The sequence below is a fragment of the Diceros bicornis genome, chromosome 26, assembly GCF_020826845.1.
Source record: "Diceros bicornis minor isolate mBicDic1 chromosome 26, mDicBic1.mat.cur, whole genome shotgun sequence".
Lineage (NCBI taxonomy): Eukaryota > Metazoa > Chordata > Mammalia > Perissodactyla > Rhinocerotidae > Diceros > Diceros bicornis.
In genome coordinates, this window is record NC_080765.1 from 20594601 (window position 1) to 20609958 (window position 15358).

Consider the following 15358-nt stretch of genomic DNA (forward strand, 5'->3'; position numbering starts at 1 on the left):
ATATTAATAAGTGTTATGTCTTCTTGGTGGGATGTTCCTTTTATCATTATATAATGGCCATCTTTGTCTCTTGTTATCTTTTTTATCTTGAAGTCTGCTTTGTCTGATATAAGTATGACTATACTCATTTTCTTTTGCTTGCCATTTGCTTGGAAGATCATATTCCATCCTATCACTCTGAGCCTATGTTTGAATTTAGAGCTGAGATGTGTTTCCTGGAGGCAGCACATTGTTGGGTCTTGTTTTTTGATCCATTCAACCACTCTGTGTCTTTAGTTTGGTGAATTCAGTCCATTTACATTTAGAGTGAATATTGATATATGAGGGCTTAATACTGGCATTTTATCTCTTGTTTTCCAGTTGCTCTATATTTACTTTGTTTCTTTTTCCTTATATTTCTGAACGCCATTTCAGTTTGGTGGTTTTATATGATATTTTTCTCAGTTTTCTCTTTATTTATGATTTGTGACTTTGCTCTGATTTTTTGTTTTGTGGTTACCATGAGGTTTGTATAAAAGATCTCACAGATGAGATAGTCCATTTTCTGATACCCTGTTATACCCATTAGCCTAAGCGAATTCCATCCCTATCCTCTTCCCCTCGTATGTTTTTGTTGTCACAAATTATTCTTTTTTGTGTTGTGAGCTTGTGATTAAATTGAAGTGTTTATAGTTATTTTTTATGATTTCCCTTTTTTTATGTTATAGTTGTTTCTATTCTGATAGGGAGCTGCAATTTTCTGATTTTGTCTGTCTATTTATCTCCTTCTTCATAGCTTTGTAAACTTTTGCCTTTTTGTTTCAGGTAAGAGGGCTCCCTTCATCATTTCTTGTAAGGTAGGTCTAGTGACAATGAACTCCTTCAGCTTTTGTTTATCTGGTAAAGTTTTTATTTCTCTGTGATATCTGAAGGATAATTTAGCTGGACATTCTGGGCTGGTAGTTTTCGTCTTTCAGTATTTTGAATATTTTGTTCCATTCTCTCCTAGCCTATAATGTTTCTGCTGAGAAATCCACTGAAAGCCTAGTGGGGGTTCTGTTGTAGGTTATTTTCTTCTTTCTTGCTCTCCTGAATATTTTTTCTTTGTCATTGACTTTTTCTTGTTGTTGTTGTTGGGGGGAAAGATTCGCCCTGAGCTAACATCTGTTGCCAAACTTCCTCTTTTTTTCACTCCCCAAAGCCCCCGTACGTGGTTGTATATCTTAGTTGTAAGTCATTCTAGTTCTTCTATGTGAGCCTCCACCACCACTTGGCAACCAACAAATGAGGGGTGTAGTTCTGCAACCAGGAAGTGATTCTGGGCCACTGAAGTGGTGAGCACCAAACTTTAACCACTAGGCCCTCAGGGCTGGCTCTGTCATTAACTATTGGCAGTTTTAGTATTATATGCTTTGGAGAAGGTCTTTTTGCATTCATGTAATTAGAAGCTTCATGTATTTGTGTGTCCATTTCCCTCCCCAGGTTTGGGGACTCCTCAGCTATTATTTCTTTGAACAAGCTCTCTGCTCCTCTCCTCCTCTTTTCTCCCTCTGGGATACGTATAATCCTTATGTACTTTTCCTAATTGAGTTTGATATTTCTCAAAGAATTTCTTCATTTTTTTTAAATCTTAGTTCTCTCACCTCCACCACCTGAGGCATTTCTAGGTTTCTATCTTTGAGGTCACTAATTCTGTGCTCCATAAGGTTTACTCTATTTTTTATGCTGTCTACATTTTTTTATCTCATTAATGGTGTTCACCATATCCAGAATTTGTTTGATTTTGTTTTTAGAGCTTCAATCTCTTTGGTGAAATATTCCTTCTGTTTATTAATTTTATTCCTGAGTGCATTGAACTGTCTTTTGGAGTTTTCTTGTAACTCATTGAGTTTCTTTATGGTAGCTATTTTGAGTTCTCTTCAGTTAGACTGTAGTTCTCTGTGACTTCAGGTTTAGTTTCTGGATAGCTGTCATTTTCCTCATGTTCTGCTGTGTTGCTGTAGTTCTTCATTGTGTTTGCTGAATTGAGCCTCTGCTGGTGCATTTGTGGTAGTAACCACCTTTTCTTATTTGGGTACCACTTTGGTTACTTTCTTTCTGGTAACCTGGGTCTCATGTTCCTCCACTGGCTCTCCATGGGCTTGGATGCCGCTGTCCCATAAACCACCTGTGCTGCTGCTCCTGGGTTGTCTTGGGGTGCTAGTTGCACCACTGCCAGGAGTGCTGGGTTCATGGGTGTCACTGTCAAAGGCAGAGGCCTGGTGACCCAGGGACTTGTATAGAGCTCCTCCTGCTGGTGTAGCTGGTATCAAGGGTGCCAGCCACTGGGAGCTGGGGTCACCAGTTCTGCTGTGGTTCCTGTTGCTTCAGTTCACAGATTCCCCCTGTCACCATTGGGAGGGGCAGGTGCTGATTTTATGTTCCCACCCCATCTGCTGATAGTTGTGCTGATCAGCTGCTCTGTGTTCATGTGGGCTTGACCGCAGCCACTCGGCAGGGAGTGTTCACATGGGTGGGACTGCTGCAGCTTGGTGGGCACTCCCATGTGTCAGGCTACTGCCACTCCACAAGCATTCGTGCACAGGCCAGGCTGTCCCCACCTCCACTCACAGTCGTGCTGGCTGCTGTGTGAGGAGCCACATCCTGGATTGCTGCCACCATGGAGGGGGAGGGGGCCACTCCCCTATTTGCACTGCTTCCTGGGGGGTCGGTCCACCCACCTTTAGATGTATAGCTGCATAGATCTTTCAGGTATCCTGTTATGCCATGTAGGGTATCTTCTGTTGGTTAATGGATGTCCATTTAGTTGTAACTTAGAGAAGAGAGACAAAGGGAACAACTCACTCTGCCATGATGATGACATCACTCCCCTCAACAATTGTGTTAGTTTTTTCCAAGAAAGCTACTTGCAAGCTGCATTCAGACCAGTGTTATATAAATCAATAGAAGTGGTCCCATTCTGTTAAGCAAGTATTGAAATGTTTAAGACCACTTTCAATAAGGTATTTCTGAGAACGCCACTTACAAGCTAACTTCAGACAACTGTTGTATGGGAGAAATAAAGTTACATCCTTTCTGTAATGCATGTAAGAAGTGTATAAGGACGCTTGCAATAAAGATGTTTCCAAGAGCTCTACCTTCCAGATACATATAGACCAGTGTTATAACAGTGAATGGAAGTGTTCTTAATAGTGTAATTCATGTAGTGAAGTCAAGATCACTTTTAATAAAGATGTTTCTAAAAACATTATTTGCAAGCTTTGTTTAGACCATTGTTATGTCAGTGAATAAAAGTGATCCTCATTCTCTAATGCATGTATGAAGTGTTTAAGAACACCTGTAATAAAGATGTTTCCAATATGCTACTGCAATGTGCATTGAGAATAGTATTATATAATTGAATGGAAGTGACACACATTCTCTAATGTATGTAGTAAAGTGTTAAAAACACTTATAATCCAGCTGTTTCTTTTTTTCTTATAATTTTATTTATTTATTTTTTCCCCCAAAGCCCCAGTAGATAGTTGTATGTCATAGCTGCACATCCTTCTAGTTGCTGTATGTGGGACACGGCCTCAGCATGGCCGGAGAAGCGGTGCGTGGGTGCGCACCTGGTATCCGAACCCAGGCCGCCAGCAGCGGAGCTCGAGCACCCAACCGCTAAGCCACGGGGCCGGCCCGATCCAGCTGTTTCTAAATGCTACTTGTAAGCTGCATTGTTCCCTCTTTATAAGAGAGAATAAAAGTCTTACTCATTCAGTAATGCACGTAGTGAAGTGTTTAAGAACACTTGTAATAAAAATACATCTAAGAATGCTACATGCAAGCTGCATTGTTTTCATATTTTATCAGTGAATTCAAGTGATCCCCAGTCTGTAATGCATGTAGTGAATTGTTTACTAACAGTTGTAATAACGATGTTTCATAGAACACTCCTCGCGAGTTGCAATCAGACCAGTGTTATAACAGTGAAAATAAGTGATCCAAATTCTGTAATGCATGTAGTATAGTCTTTAAGAAAACTTTTAATAAAGATGTTTCTAAAAATGCTACTTGCAAGCTGCCTACAAGACCAGTGTTATATTAGTGAATGGAATTGATACTAATCGTGTAATACATGTAGTGAAGTGTTTAAGAACATTTGTAATAAAGATGTTTCTAAGAACACTATTTGCAAGTTTCATTTAGACCAGTGATATAATTGTGAATGGAAGAGATCCCAAATCTATAATGCATGTAGTGAAGTCTTTTTGTTTGTTTGTTTGTTTATTGCAGTAACATTGGTTTATAACATTGTATAAATTTCAGGTGTACATCATTATACTTCTATTTCTGCACAGATTACATCATGTTCACCACCCAAATACTAATTACAACCCATCACCACACACATGCGCTGAATTATCCCTTTCGCCCTCCTCCCTCCCCTCTTCCCCTCTGGTAACCACAAATCCAATCTCTGTCTCTATGTGTTTGTTTATTGTTGTTATTATCTACTACTTAATGAAGGAAATCATACGGTATTTGACCTTCTCCCTCTGACTTATTTCACTTTGCATAATATCCTCAATGTCCATCCATGTTGTCACAAATGGCTGGATTGCATCGTTTCTTATGGCTGAGTAGTATTCCATTGTGTATATAGACCACAGCTTCTTTATCCATGTAGTGAAGTCTTTAAGAACACTTGCAGTAATGTTCTTTCTGGAGAACCCTACTTGCAAGCTTCGTTCAGACCAGTGTTATTTCAGTGAACGGAATTGATACCCATTCTTTAATACCTGTAGTGAAGTTTTTAAGAACAGCTGTAATAAAAATGTTTATAAAAAATGCTACTTGCAAGCTGCAGTGCTATCTATATCAGTGAATGTAAGTGATACTCGTTCTATAATGTATGGATGGATGTGTTTAGAACACTTGTAATAAAGTTTTTTAATAAGAATCCAACTATCAAGCTGCGTTCAAATCAGTGTTATATAATTGACTTATAGCGACATCCACTCTGTAATGAAGGTAGTGAGGTGTTAAGATGGCCTGTAATAGATGTTGCTAAGAATGCAGCTGTAAGTTGTGTTGAGACCAGTGTTATATCGGTGAATGGATGTGATCTGCAACACTTAACACAGATAGTGAAGTGTTTAAGAACATTATAATAAAGATGCTTCTAAGAAGGCTACTTACAAACTGCTTTGAAAACTGTGTTATTTCATTAAATAGGAGTGCCTCTTATTCTGAAAAATATATATTGAAGTGTTTAGATCACTTGTAGTGAAATTGTTTCTAAGAACATTACTTGTAAGTGGCATTCAAACAAATGTTATATCAGTGAATGAAGTGACGTGGATTCTGTAATGAATGTAGTGAGCTGATGAAGAACATTTTTAATAAATATATTTCTCATAACACTATATGCAATCTCAGTTAAGACCAGTGTTATATCACTAAATGTAACTGATCCACATTCTTTAATGCACTTAATGAATGTTAAAGAACACTTGTAATAAAGATGTTAATAAGACTGCTGGAGCCGGCCCAGTGGCACAGGCAGTTAGGTGTGTGCGCGCTCCGCTGCAGCAGCCCGGGGTTCGCTGGTTCGGATCCCGGGCACGCACCGAGGCACCACTTGTCAAGCCATGCTGTGGCGGGTCCCATATAAAGTAGGGGAAGATGGGCATAGATGTTAGCCCAGGGCCAGTCTTCCTCAGCAAAAAATAAAAAGAGGAGGACTGGCAGATGTTAGCTCAGGGCCGATCTTCCTCACACACACAAAAAAAGACTGCTACTTGCAAGTTGGATTTCCCATGTTATATGAGTGAATGGCAATGATCCTCCACCTGTATTGTATGTATTGAAGTGTTTAGAACACTTGTAATAAAGTTGTTTCTAGGACTTCTACTTCCAAGCTATGTGCAAACCAGTGTTATATCAGAGACTGAAAGTGACACCCAATCTGTAATGAATGTAGTGAAGTGATGAAAATCACTTCTAATAAACATTTTCTTAGAACACTGCTTGCATGTTGTGTTCAGTACAGTGTTACATCAGTGAATGGAAGTGATCCTCATTCTGTAATACTCATGGTGAAGCGTTTAAGAACACTAGAAATAATAGGCCTCGTGGGGCTGCTGGGGAGGTGGAGAAAGAAATTTGCTAAATCTCCAGGCAGCCTCTGGAGCTTGTGGTCTGCGAGTGACGTCAGCAACATGGCAGAGTGAGCTGTTCCCTGTGTCTGTCCCCCTTCAAACTACAACTAAAAGGACGTTCACTGATGATCAGAGGATACCCACACAGCACATCAGGATGCCTGAGAGACCCGAGCAGCGATACATCTGAAGGTGGATGGACTACCTCCCGAGGAGGTGGGGGAGGTGGGTGAGCACCCTCTGGACCCAAGACAGCCTAGATCACGTGTGTGGCTACTTTCCCGGCTGAAGCAACCATAGCACCGCTGCAGCCCCAGGGTGGGAGCACGCCTCAGCATGACTGTGGAAACAGGTGACAGCAGCCCTGAGCCCCCTGTGTGATTGCTTCCCCATCTAGTGGGAGAGCCCTCAGGGCCATGCTGCCCACAGAGAGCAGTGCAGGCTTGGACCCAGTGGGGAAGTCCACCCACCAAGCACAAAGGCTGGTGCAACCTAGGAGCAGTGGGTGGCTGAGCTACTGCCTGGTCAAACAAGCTCCCAGCTGCCACGAATGCCCATAGTACTGCTGCAGCCCCAAAGAGAGGAAGTGTGTCTTGGCAGGACTTTGGGAGCAGGCAGCAGTAGCCCTGAGACCCCTGTGATCACTATCTCATCTGGTGGGAGAATCCACAATCCCACCCAGTCCTAGGGAGTGGCTTTGGCTCGGTCCCAGAGGGGAAGTCCAGCCTACCAAGGACAAACACTGGTGCGACCTAGGAGCAGAGGGCAGCTGAGATCCCAGTCCGTGTTGACATCTCCCAGCTGCCATGAACGCCCATAGTACTGCTGTGGCCCTGAAGCAGGGAGCACAACTCTGTGGGTCTGTGGGAGCAGGCAGCAGTAGACCTGAGCTCCCATGTGATCACTCTCTCATCCAGTGAGAGGATTCACAATCACACCAGGGTCTTAGGGAATGGTTTTGGTTCAGTACCAGAGGAGAGGTCCCACCCACCAAGCACAACAGCTGGTGCGATCTAGGAGCAGAGGGAAGCAGAAACCAAACAAGCCCCCAGCTGCTCTGAAAGCCCATAGTACCACTGGAGCCCCAAAGAGGGAAGCACAACTCAAAAGGCACTGTGGAAGCAGATGACAGCAGCCTTGAGCCCCTCACAGGACTACTTTCCCATTCAGTGGGAGACCCCCACAGGGCCACTGCAATCCCAAGGAGCGACCCAGTCTCAGACAGACACAGCTGACAGAGATCACGGCAGTGGGCTCAGATTACACAGCTCCTGCCCCTCCCCAAGTGGAGACAGGTGGAACCTGCGTCCAGAAACTATCACTATGTACCAGCACAAATCCACTCCATCAAATGGTATAAAGAAATATATTAATACACCAGACCAGAAGGAAAAAGACAAACACCCAGATATCAATCCTGAAGGCACACAAATCTACAGTCTAAATGACAAAGAATTCAAGACAGCCATCATAAGAAAACTCAATGATCTACAAGAGAATTCTGAAAGATAGTTCAATGAAATCAGGAACCAAATTACTGAACAGAGGGAATTCTTCACAAAGGAGATTGAAACTATAAAGAAAAACCAAACAGAATTGTTGGAGATGAAAAACACAATGGATGAGATAAAGAAAAATCTAGAATCCTTAAACAACAGAGCTGACAATATGGAGGATAGAATTAGCAATCTGGAGGATAGGAAGACAGAAATGCTTCAGATGGAGGAGGAGAGAGCTTAGACTAAAAAGAAATGAAGAAATTCTCCAAGAAATATCCGACTCAATTAGGGAATGCAAAATAAGGATTATAGGTATTCTAGAGGAAGAAGAGAGGAAAAAGGAGCAGAGAGCTTGTTCAAAGAAATAATAACTGAGAACTTCCCACACCTGGAGAAGGATCTGGAATTACATGTAACAGAAGCCAACAGAACTCCTAATTACATCGATGTAAAAAGACCTTCTCCAAGGCATATATTAGTAAAGCTGGCAAAAGTCAATGACAAAGAAAACATATTAAGGGCAGCAAGGCAGAAGAGAATAACTTACAAAGGAAGCCCTATCAGGCTTTCAGCAGATTTTTCAGCAGAAACCTTACAGGCTAGGAGACAGTGGAATGATAAAATCTTGAAAGACAAAAACTTTCAGCCAAGAATACTATATCCAGTGAAGATATCCTTCAAATGTGATGGAGAAATAAAAACTTTCCCAGATAGGGCCGGCCCCGTGGCTTAGCGGTTGGGTGCGTGCGCTCCACTGCTGGCGGCCTGGGGTTCGGATCCCGGGAGCGCGCCGACGCACCGCTTCTCCGGCCGTGCTGAGGCCGCGTCCCGCATGCAGCGACTGGAAGGATGTGCGGCTATGACATACACCTGTCTACTGGGGCTTTGGGGGGAAAATAAATAAATAAATAAAATCTTAAAAAAAAAATACTAGGAAATAAATAGGATACAAGATATGTTTAAAAAAAAAAAAAAACTTTCCCAGATAAACAAAAGCTGAGGGAGTTCATTGCCACAAGAACCCCCCCTACAATATTTGATCAAGAAGGCCCTCACACCCAAAAAAAAGAGAAAGAAAGAGTTTACAAAGCCTTGAGCAAGGGGATAAATAGTTAGACAAAATCAGAAAATTGCAACTCTCTATCAGAACAGATTAGGAAACACTTAATTTTAACTCTAAAGGTAAAGGGAAGGAAAACACCAAAAATAAATACTATCATTTCATTTTAACCACAAATTCACAACACATAATGGAATAAGTTGTGATAACACCTTAGAAGGGGAAGAGCAAAGGGATAAAATCTGCTTAGACTAAGGGAACAAGAGACTATCAGGGAATGGACTATCTCATCTATGAGATCTTTTATACAAACTACATGGTAACCACTAAACAAAAAATCAGAACAAAGACACAAACGATAAATAAAGAGAAAACCATCATAGAGAGGCACAAACTGAATTAGCAGTCCAAAACACATGGAACAAGAAACAAGAGAAATACATAACAACTGAAAAACAAGCGATAAAATGGCAGCATTGAGCCCCCATATGTCAATAATCACTCTAAATGTAAATGGATTGAATTCTCCAATCAAAAGACATGGAGTGGTTGTATGGATTAAAAAAACAAGACCCAACAATTTGCTGCCTCCAGGAAACACATCTCAGCTCTAAAGACAAACACAGGCTTAGAGTGAAACGATGGAAGATGATACTCCAAGCTAATGGCAAGCAAAAGAAAGCAGGCATTGCTATACTTATATCAGACAAAGTAGACTTCGAGATAAAAAAGATAATGAGAAACAAAGAGGGGCAATATATAATGATAAAAGGGACATTCCACCAAGAAGACATATCACTTATAAATATATATGCACCCAACACAGGAGCACCAAAATACATAAAGCAACTGTTAACAAACCTAAAAGGTTTTGCAATAATAGTAGGGGACCTAAGCACCCCACTTTCATCAATGGATAGATCATCCAGACAGAAAGTCAATAAGGAAATAATGGCCTTAAACCAAAACTTGATGAGATGGACTTAATAGATAAATAGAGAGCACTCCATCCAAACACAGCAGATTACACATTCTTCTCAAGTGTGCATGGAACATTCTCAAGAATAGACCATATGTTGGGAAACAAGACATGCTTCTATAAATTTAAGAAGATTCAAATCATAACATGCCATGAAGCTAGAAATCAACTACAAGAAAAAACCAGGAAAGTGACAAAGCTGTGGAGAGTCAACAACATGCTACTAAACAACCAGTGGATCATTGATGAAATTAAAGGAGAAATCAAATCATACCTGGAGACAAATGAAAATGAAAATACACCATACCAACTCATATGGGATGCAGCAAAAGTGGTCCTGAGAGGGAAACTCATAGCAATACAGGCCCAACTTAACAAACAAGAAAAAGCCCAAATAAGCAACCTCAAACTATGCCTAACAGAGTTAGAAAAAGAAAAAGAAACATAGCCTAAAGTCAGCAGAAGGAGGGAAATAAAATCAGAACAGAAATAAATGAAATTGAAATCAAAAAAACAATAGAAAGGATCAATGAAACAAAGCTGGTTCTTTGAGAAGATAAACAAAATTGACAAACTCTTAGCCAGACTCACCAAGAAAAAAAGACGAAAGCCTCAAATAAACAAAATTAGAAATTAAAAAGGAGAAATTACAACAGATACCACAGAAATACAAAACATTATAAGAGAATACTATGAAAAACTATATACCAACTAATTGGACAACCTAGAAGAAGTGGATAAATTCTTCGACTCATACAACCTCCCAAAACTGAATCAAGAAGAAATAGAGACTCTGAATAGACCAATCACAAGTAAAAAGATAGAAACAGTAATCAAAAACCTCCCAAAAAATAAAAGTCCAGAATTAGATGGCTTCTCTGGAGAATTTTACCAAATATTCAAAGAATATTTAAAATCTGTCCTTCTCAAACTATTCCAAAAAATAGAGGAAGATGGAACACTTCCCAACACATTCTATGAGGCCAACATCACCCTGATGCCAAAGCCAGACAAAGACAACACTAAGAAGGAAAACTACAGACCAATATCCCTGATGAACATAGATGCAAAAATCCTCAACAAAATATTGGCAAACCAAATACAGCAATACATTAAAAAGATCATACACCATGATCAAGTTGGATTTATACCAGGGACACAGGGATGGTTCAACATCTGCAAATCAATCAATGTGATACACCACATTAACAAAACGAGGAAGAAAAACCATATGATCATCGCAATAGATGCAGAGAAGGCATTTCACAAGATCCAACATCCATTTATGTTACAAACTCTTAAAAAAAATGGGTATAGAAGGAAAGTACCTTAACATAATAAAGGCCATACATGACAAACCCACAGCCAACATCATACTCAACGGGGAAAAACTGAAAGCCATCCCTCTGAAAACAGGAACAAGACAAGGGTGCCCACTCTCACCACTCTTATTCAACACAGTACTGGAGGTTCTGGCCACAGCAATTAGGCAAGAAAAAGGAATCTAAATAGGCAACGAAGAAGTGCAACTCTCACTGTTTTCAGATGACATGATCTTATGTATAGAAAACCCTAAAGAATCCATTGGAGAACTATTAGAAATAATCAACAACTACAGCAAAGTTTCAGGGTAAAAAATCGACTTACAGAAATCAGTTGCATTTCTATATACCAACAATGAAATAACAGAAAGAGAGCTCAAGAAGACAATCCCATTTACAGTTACAACAAAAAGAATAAAATATCTAGGAATAAATTTAATCAAGGAAATGGAAGAATTATACAATGAAAAATATAAGACATTATTGAGTGAAATCAACAATGACATAAAGAAATGGAAAAAAATTCCATGCACTTGGATTGGAAGAATAAACATAGCTAAAATGTCCATACTACCTAAAGCAATCTACAGATTCAATACAATCCCAATCAGAATCCCAATGACATTCTTCACGGAAATAGAGCTAAGAATACTAAAACTCATATAGGGCAACAAAAGACCCCCAATAGCTAAAGCAATCTTGAGAAAAAGGAACAAAGCTAGAGGCATCACAATCCCTGACTTCAAAACATACTACAAAGCGATAGTAATCAAGACAGCATGGTACTGGTACAAAAACAGACAGATCGATGGGACAGAATTGAAAACCCAGAAATAAAACCTCACATCTATGGGCAGCTAATCTTTGACAAAGGAGCGAAGAACATACAATGGAGAAAGGAAATTCTCTTCAATAAACGGTGTTGGGAAAACTGGACAGCCACATGCAAAAGAATGAAAGTAGACCATCTTCTTTCACCATACACAAAAATTAACTCAAAATGGATCAAAGACCCAAAGGTGAGACCTGAAAATATAAAACTCCTGGAGAAAATATAGGCAGTACACTATTCGTCAACAGCCACAAAGGGATCTTTTCAAATTCCATGTCTAATCAGACATGGGAAACAAAAGAAAAAATAAACAAGTGGGACTCCGTCAGATTAAAGAGCTTCTACAAGGCAAATGAAACCAGGATCAAAATGAATAGGCAACCCACCAGCCTCTATGGAAAACAGTATGGAGATTCCTCAAAAAATTAAAAGTAGAAATACCTTATGATCCAGCTATCCCACTACTGCTATCTACCCAACGAACCTGAGATCAACAATCCAAAGAGGCTTATGCACCCATATATTCATCGCAGCATTATTCACTGTAGCCAAGACACGGAAGCAACCCAGGCGTCCCACGACTGATGAGCAGATAAAGAAGATGTGGTGTATATATACAATGGAATACTACTCAGCCATAAAAAAGACAAAATCGTCCCATTTGCAACAACATGGATGGACTTGGAGGGTATTATGTTAAGCGAAATAAGCCAGAAAGAAAAAGACAAACACTGCATGATTTCACTCATATGTGGAATATAAACCAGCACATGGACAGAGAGAACTATTTGGTGGTTACCAGGGGGAAGAGAGGTGGGGGGGTGAGCACGAGGATTGAAGGGATGCATTTATATGGTGACTGACAAACAATAATGTGCAACAAAAATTTCACAATAAAGAAAAAAAATGTTTGGTAGAATTCACCAGTGAAGCCACCTGGTCCTGGGGTTTTCTGTGTTGGGAGGTTTTTGATTACTGATTCAATCTTTTTACTCATTATTCGTCTGTTCTAATTTTCTATTTCTTCTGATTCAGTCTTCATAGCTTATGTATTTCTAGGAATTTATCTATTTTTTATAGGTTACCTAATTTGTTGGCACCATTGGTCATAGTAGTCTCTGAGGAGCCTATGTATTGCTGTAGTATGAGTTACAATGTCTCCTTTTTAATGTCTAACTTTATTTGATTATTTTCTTCTTTTTTCTTGGTTAGTCTAGTTAATGGTTTGTCAATTTTGTTTGTTTTTTTGAAAAACCACCTCTTAGTTTGGTTGATCCTTTCTATTGTTTTTTTCTGGCCTCTATTTCATTTATTTCTGCTCTAATCTTTATTATTTCCTTCCTTCTGCTAACTTTGGGCTTAATTTGTTCTTCTTGTTCTAGTTCCTTGAGGTGTGAAATTAGGTTGCTTATTTGAGATCTTTCGAATTTCTTAGTGTATGCATTTATCACTATAAACTTTCTTCTCAGGACTGCTTTTGCAGTATCTCATATAATTTGATATGTTGTGTTTCCATTTTCATTTGTTTTGAGATAATTTTTTATTTCCCTTTTGATTTCTTCTTTGACTCATTGGTTTTTCAGAATTGTTGTTTAGTTTCCACATATTTGTAGGTTTTTCAGCTTGCCTCTTGTGGATTTCTGGTTTCATACCACTATGGTCAGAAAAGACCACTATGAAACCACTATGGTTTCAATCTTTTTAAATTTGCTAAGACTTGTTTTGTGTTCTATCATAAGACTTATCCTGGAGAATGTTCCATGTGCACTTGAGAAGAATGTGTATTCTGCTGCCTTTGATGGAAAGTTCTATATGTGTTTAAGTCCATTTGGTCTAAAGTATGGTTCAATTTCAACATTTTCTTGTTAATTTTCTGTCTGACTAATCTACCCATTGATGACAGTATTGGATACTTAGGTTGTTTCCATATCTCGGCTATTGTAAATAATGCTGCAGTGAACATGGGGTGCATGTATCTTTTCAATATAGTGTTTTTGTTTTCTTCAGATAAATACCCAAAAGTGGAATTGCTAGATCATATGGTAGTTCTATTTTTAATTTTTTGAAGAATCTCCATACTATTTTCCATAGTGGCTGCACCAATTTACATTCCCACGAGTGGTGCACAAGTGTTCCCTTTTCTCCACATCCTCTCCAACACTTGTTATTTCTTGTCTTTTTGATAATAGCTCTTCTAACAGGTGTGAGGTGATATCTCATTGTGGTTTTGATTTGCATTTCCCTAATGATTAGTGACGCCGAGCTTCTTTTCACGTACTTGTTGGCCATCTGTATATGTTCTTTGGAAAAATGTCTATTCAGATCTTCTGCCTATTTTTTAGTTGGATTGTTTGTTTTTTTGCTATTGAGTTGTATGAGTTCTTTATATATTTTGAATATTAATCTCTTAGATGTGATTTGCAAATATTTTCTCCACTTAGTAGATTGCCTTTTCATTATGTTGATAGTTTCATTTGCTATCCAGAAGCTTTTTAGTTTGACGTAGTCCCACTTGTTTATTTTTGCTTTTGCTGCCTTTGCTTTTGGTGTCAAATCCAAAAAATCATTGCCAAGACTGATGTCCAGGAGTTTTATGGTTTTGGGTCTTATGTTCAAGTCTTTAATCCATTTTGGGTTGATTTTTGTGTATGGTGTAAGATAGTGGTCCAGTTTCATTCTTTTGCATGTTGCTGTCCAGTTTTTTCAATACCATTTATTAGAGAGACTGTCCTTTCCCATTGTATATTCTTGGCTCCTTTGTGGTAAATTAATTGACCATATATGTGTGGGTTTATTTCTGGGACATGCTTTGTGTGTGTGTGTGTGTGTGTGTGTGTGTGTGTGTGTGTGTGTGTAAGATCAGCCCTGAGCTAACATCTGCCAATACTTCTCTTTTTGCTGAGGAAGACTGGCCCTGGGCTATCATCCTTGCCCATCTTCCTCCACTTTATATGGGACGCCGCCACAGCATGGCTTGCCAAGCAGTGCGTCGGTGCACGCCCGAGATGCGAACAGACGAACCCTGGGCCGCCGCAGCAGAGCGCGCACACTTAACCGCTCGCACCACTGGGCCGGCCCCAGGGATATACTTATTTTTGATACGTTTTTCCTTTAACCTTTTTACTATAGTTAAGAAGTTAACACACCCTTCTAACATAGAGTTACAGCTTTCTATTTCTGGCTGTCTATTTTTCACACTTACCAGAGTGTTGTGTACTTTCATATGTTTTTATGTCTCTGATTAGCACCTTTTCATTTCAGCTTGAAGAAGTCTTTTTAGCATCTCTCAAGGCATATCTAGTGGTTGTGAACTCCCTCAGCTTTTGTTTTTATGGGAACACCTTTGTTTCTCCTTATAGATGAAGGATAACTTTGCTAGATAATGTATTCTTAGCTGGCAATATTTATCTTTCAATGTTTTGAATATGTCATTCCTCTCTCTCCTGGCCTGTAGAGTTTCTGCTGTGAAATCTGCTGATAGCCTAATTGGAGGAGGGGGAGGGTATTTTTTGTAGGTTACTTTCTTTTTTAACCTGGCTGCTTT